Source organism: Mytilus trossulus, chromosome 7 (assembly GCF_036588685.1).
Source record: "Mytilus trossulus isolate FHL-02 chromosome 7, PNRI_Mtr1.1.1.hap1, whole genome shotgun sequence".
Lineage (NCBI taxonomy): Eukaryota > Metazoa > Mollusca > Bivalvia > Mytilida > Mytilidae > Mytilus > Mytilus trossulus.
In genome coordinates this window covers 37,173,029-37,179,477 of record NC_086379.1, presented here as the reverse complement: position 1 = coordinate 37,179,477, position 6,449 = coordinate 37,173,029, and positions in this window count along the sequence as shown.

The following is a 6,449-nucleotide window of genomic DNA, read 5'->3' as shown; positions in this document are numbered from 1 at the left end:
TGTCGAAGAAACTTTGCTAGTGTTTACATTAGTTGTAATAAACAAACTTATATATTTTAAATGTAGGACTTCATGAAAGTTGTATTGTGTATGTGATGCACATACAAAGGTGACCTCAGTTTACTTTAGTTAGGTGGGTTATATTTGTAATTATGTCTGGGGTTACCTCAGGTACCCATGTTTAATATGAAGAATGCTTTTGAGATAGTTTGCTAGTGTAAACATTTATGTTGTAATCGGACAATTTCTTTATTTTTAATGTAGGACTTCATAGATGTGTATTGTTTATGTGATATTTCTGAAAGGCGATTTAAGTTAACTTGATATGAATGGATAATACTTGTTTCTATTTCATGGGTTACCTGAGGTAACCTGTCATGACAGAAAATTTAGTAGATACTTTGCTAGTTTATCCATTTTGTGTGTAATAAATCATTTTCTTCATTTTTAATGTAGGAATTCATTAAAGTTATATTGTTTATGTGATGTATATGTAAAGGTGATCGGAATTAGCTTGAGTTAAAAAGGTTGTTTTTTTTTGTTTTTGTATTGGTTACCTCAGGTAACCCTGCTATGAAAGAATTCTTAGTATATTCTTTGTAAGTGTATACATTTATATTTTAATTACGCAATTTCTTAATTTAAAAATGTAGGACTTCATAGATTTGTATGGTTTATGTGATGCATATATATTTAAAGGTGATACCTGAGTTTACTTGAGTTATATGGGTTGTATATGTTGTTATTATTGGGTTACCTGAGGTAATCCTGTAATGAATGAATTCTTTGTAGATACTTTGCTATTGTTTACATTAATTGTAATAAACAATGTTCTTTATTTCAAATGTAGGACTTCATGAAAGTTGTATTGTTTATGTGATGCACATGTACAGGTGACCTCAGTTTACTTCAGTTAAGTGGGTTATATTTGTAATTATGTCTGGGGTTACCTCAGGTACCCATGTTAAGAAGAATGCTTTTTAGATAGTTTGCTAGTGTTAACATTTATGTTGTAATCAAACAATTTCTTTATTTTAAATGTAGGACTTCATAGATGGGTATGGTTTATGTGATATATTGGAGAGGCGACTTAAGTTAACTTGATATGAATGGATAATACTTGTTTCTTTTTTATGAGTTACCTGAGGTAACCGTGCATGACAGAATATTTAGTAGATACTTTGCTAGTATATGTATGGTGTAATAAACCAACCTCTTAATTTTATATGTAGGAATTCTTTGAAGTGATATTTTTTTATGTGATGTATATGTAAAGGTGATCTGAATTAACTTGAGTTAAATAGGTTGTATTTGCTGTTTTTGTTTTGGTTACCTCAGGTAACCCTGCTATGATAGAATTCTTAGTTGATACTTTGCAAGTGTATACATTCATATTGTTATTCCACAACTTTTCAATTTGAAATGTAGGACTTCATAGATTTGTAGTGTTTATGTGATGTATATATATTTAAAGGTAACCTGAGTGAACTTGAGTTAGATGGGTTATCTTTGTTGTGATTGTTTTGGTTATCTGAGGTAACCCTGTCACGTAAGAATGCGTCGTAGATAGTTTTCCAGAGTATACATTTAACTTCTAATAAACCATTTACTTTTTCATTTTGGACTTCATAGATAAGTATTGTTTATATGATATTCAGGAAAGGCAACTTTAGTTCACTTAATTTGAATTGATTATATTTGTTGTTATTTTTTAGATAACATGAGGTATCTCTGTTATGAAAGAATACTTCGTAGATAATTTGTTGGTATATGCATTTATGCTGTAATGACACAATTTCTTAATCTAAAATGTAGGACTTCATAGATTTGTATTGTGTATGCGAGGTATATATAAATTTAACCTGAGTTAACTTGAGTTGAATGGGTTGTATTTATTGTAATTATTGGGGTTACCTCATGTAACCCTGTCATGAATAAATACTTCGTAGATACTTTGGTAGTGTTTACATTTATTGTAATAAACAAACTTCCTTATTTTAAATGTAGGACTTCATGAAAGTTGTAATGTTTAGTTGATGTACATGTAAAGGTGATCTCAATTTACTTCAGTTAAGTTAAGTGGGTTATATTTGTAATTATGTCAGGGGTTACCTCAGGTACCCATGTTATAAAGAATGCTTATAAGATGGTTTGCTAGTGAAAACATTTATGTTGTAATCAAACAATTTCTTTATTTTACATGTAGGCCTCATAGATGTGTATTGTTTATGTGATATATCGGAAAAGCGACTTTAGTTAACTTGATATCAATGGATAATACTTGTTGCTATTTCATGGGTTACCTGAGGTAACCATGTCATAACAAAATACTTAGTAGATACTTCGCTAGTATATGCAGTTATGCTGTAATTAACCACTTTCTTCTTTTGTTACGTAGGAATTCATTGAAATTAAATTGTTTATGTGATGTATATGTAAAGGTGATCTGAATTAACTTGAGTTAAATAGGTTGTATTTGCTGTTATTGTTTGGGTTACCGCAGATTACCCTGTTATGAAAGATTTTTTAGTACATACTTTGCTAGTGTTTACATTTATATTTTGATTACACAATTTCTTAATTTAGAATGTAGGACTTCATAAATTTGTATTGTTTATGTGATGTATATATAAAGTTACCTCAGTTGACTTGAGTTTAATGGTTGTATTTGTTGTTATAATTGGGGTTACCTCAGGTAACCCTGTCGTGAATGAATACTTCAGATCATTAATTGAACTTTTATAAAAAAAAAAAAAAAAAGTTTATAATTTTACCAGTCATCCCCACCCTACACTTACATACGAAATGAATGATCGGTGAATACAAATAATAAAATCATTTGGGAAGTTTGTTGACATCTTTGGTATTTGGTCACATTAAAATTTGGTATTAAGATCTATTTAAATAAGAACTATATTTTCGTGCGTATTTAATCAATGACGCATTACCATGACTACCTCAGGGCACCAATTACCTCAGGGCACCGATTACCTCAGGGCATACAGCAGCGGACCTAACTGCCACCTGCGTTTCAAGCAGGCACACCTCTTTTATTTTAAGTTCAAATAAAGTGGCAATCATTGCATTTCAAAGCAACACTTTATGGTGTCTTGTACTGAAAAAATCAACATACCTTGCATGGCATATAAGAAAGAACTGGTTCCCGGAACTTCAGATGTACCAAAACAGGTACTTCAGATCTGACAAACAGACAAAATGTACCCTCCTTTTAAAATTTGATGCCGTTTTTTTAATATTCAAAACTTAAAGTCCAAAAGTGTTCTACAAGGATCACCAGTCCTTCAGCTTTTTTTTGATACCAAAAATACCTAAATATTCTACATATTTTGAAAGTTACACTCATGCGTAGGAACTATTTTGTGTTAAATATGTACTACTTTCTGGTATGTGCTTTCTGGCCGGGCCTGAATTAGTGGTGTTACACCTATAGGATCTTTGCATCGGAAATAAATACATTTTTTCTAAAACCAGTTGTTGGCCAGACACCAGACATGGGTTATGTTCTTCTCATATGTTTTATCATGAGATGATACCAAACCCCTAAAAGGAGTCCTTTAATAATGTATTTATGATTTATCATTGTTATTTTACTTAGTTTCTTATGTTACCCATTCTAACATTGAAGTTGGACTTCTTTTAAACTTAGTTTTATTGTGTATTTTGCTATGTGTTTGTTTTTTATACATTGGCTAGATGTATAGGAGGTTAAGATCTCTCAAAACTTTTTTTAACACGCCACATTTTAGTGCCTGTCTCAAGTCTGGAGCTTGTGGACTTTGTTAACCTTGAATGATTTATAATTTTAGTTTAAATATTCATGAGTTTAGTATAACTTTCATTATCACTGAACTAGTAGACTTTTTTGTTTATGGGCCAGCTGAAGCACGCCGCCGGAGGCGGGCTTTTCCCGTTGTGTTAAAGACCCATTGGTGTTCTTCGGCTGTTTTCTGCTCTCTGGTCGGGCTGTTGTCTCTTTGACACATTCCCCATTTCCATTCTCAATTTTATATGACACAAATTGTGTTGCTAATTTTTTGGATAAGAAGGATAAACCCTGACCAAAAGAAACAACACGAACGCAACAGAATACTAGGGTGATCTGATATGCTCCGAAATCAAAGGATGACATTACAATATCTATTTTGCAAAAAAAGGTAAATAGAAACAGACATTGCAATAACAATTTAATTTATTTAGTTAACAAGAGCTTTTGCTGTTTCATGTTGCAAATGTTAAAACGAAATGAAAGAAGAGAAAGCAGTGTCTTAAATGAACCAAAATCAGCTCGTCATCTTGTCAGCAATCCAAAAGTTCTTTCAATCTTCCCCAGATACAATGAACGAATTTTTCACGAATTGAAGTCAACAGCAACAGAATAGAGATTTTCCAACATACATTTTTAATTTGAGTATGAATTAAACATGTTAAAGATTTCAAGGATTAAACGTCAATGACACAGCAACCTAATTACAATAGGCAAGTGTCTATACAACGTGTCAGGTCCTATATTGCACATGGGCCTTACAAAATGTGAACAATCCTAGACCGGCCATTAATTCCAAATTCTTCAAATGATAAATTATACAAAATCAAATCTTAAGTATAACATTAATAACCAATAACTTGAAATCTCAATCCTCATACCTTTTATAAAAGATATACCTGTGACTACCAATACATATATATTATGATAATATATTCATTAAGAATTAAATTGACATTTATTTTGTTAAATGAATGAGTTGATAAAAGCAAACTTACAAATTTATTTGTTTCGAACAGATACTCGTTCTCTTGCTTCAGAACATAATTTATAAATTTACACTTATTCTTTAGTTTTCTATGTTGTGTCATGTGAACTATTGTTTGTCTGTTTGTCTTTTTCATTTTTAGCCATAGCGTTGTCAGTTGTTTTTCGATTTATGAGTTTGACTGTCACTCGAGTATCTTTCGTTCCTCTGTTACAGAACAATCTAATGTGTTCTTTGGTTATTTCGTTTACTCATTTGTGATTATCTACTTATTTCTTTATCTAAATTCTTGCTATAATAAAAATCTGTACTGATAAATTTCAGTATAAGAGGGCGATTTTATAGAATATTTATTTATCTCAATTCTAGCACTGTCATATAAAAATGAAAAAAGCTTCTAAAAGGTTATGTATATTAAAGGACATTAACCACAAATGATCAAATATCGTGCTATATCGAAGATACCAAAGGGATATAGTTATATATCAGTCATTTTCCTTTTAAAAAATATACTTGTGTATAACCTATGCGTATAGTTATAAGAATATGTTTATAAAATATTTAATACACATTAATTTTGTTTAAAAAAATAGTTGATCAATGCGAACTTACAAATTGATTTGTTTTGAACAGGTTATCGTTTTCTTGCTTCATTCTCAGAACAATCTATTGTGTTCATTAATGATTTCATTAACTCTGTTGTGATTATCTTTTTTTGATGTACCCACATACTTGCTTCAATACTAATCTTAACTGATTATTTTTCAGTCTGTGAAGGTTATTGTATTGCACATTTAGTTATCTTAAATCTACAGTTATTATATGAGAAATGATAAAATCTTGCAAAAAGTTATGTATATCGAAGGAAAATTAAGTATCGTGTTGACACCCCCCTAAAACAACTGTTCCTGTTTGATTAACATTTATGACAGATATGAAAACCATGATTGGATGCTTTGGAAAGGATATTTCCATCAAAGATATCGAAAAGACTTCAGCCAAGCCATTTTTTTTTACTACTTGATTTCATGTAAAAATGCAATCTTACATCACCAAAACTACATGTAAAAAAAACTATTTACAAAATGAAAGTAAATAAAATTAGATACAGAAACTTGATCAGGAAAACAAACCCAGTTAATGTCAAATATAGACGTTGGGGTAAAAACGGCGTCTCTAATAACCATATTAAGATTCATTATTTCAGAAACAATAATGTAAGTCTGAGATTTTTAATGTTTTATTGACATTTGAAGCTGTGGCTAATGTGAAATTGCTTTTTTATCATGCATTTGGAAAACATAATCGTAATAAGCAGATGAGCGTTTAACAACACTGACAACTCTGTTAGATTATAAGAGTTAAAGACACGCTATATATTTTTTTTATCAATTTTAGTTCAAAATTTAAGTCATACTATAGGGCATTTGTTATCATATTGTCTTCTTAGCATTTGTTTAGATGCAAAATATAAAATGAATTAATAAAATTGAATAAACCAAAGCTTCTGCTGTTTCAAGTTGTAATTAAACTCCTTAAAAGCAAAACAATCGTGCTTTGAAACAACTTTTGAAAGAAAAACTGAACGGATCTTTATTCCAGAGTAACAGTATTGAACAAAAAAACGTCAATTAGGAAAGATGGAAAAAAAATAATTTGCATTTTTCCAGAAAATTA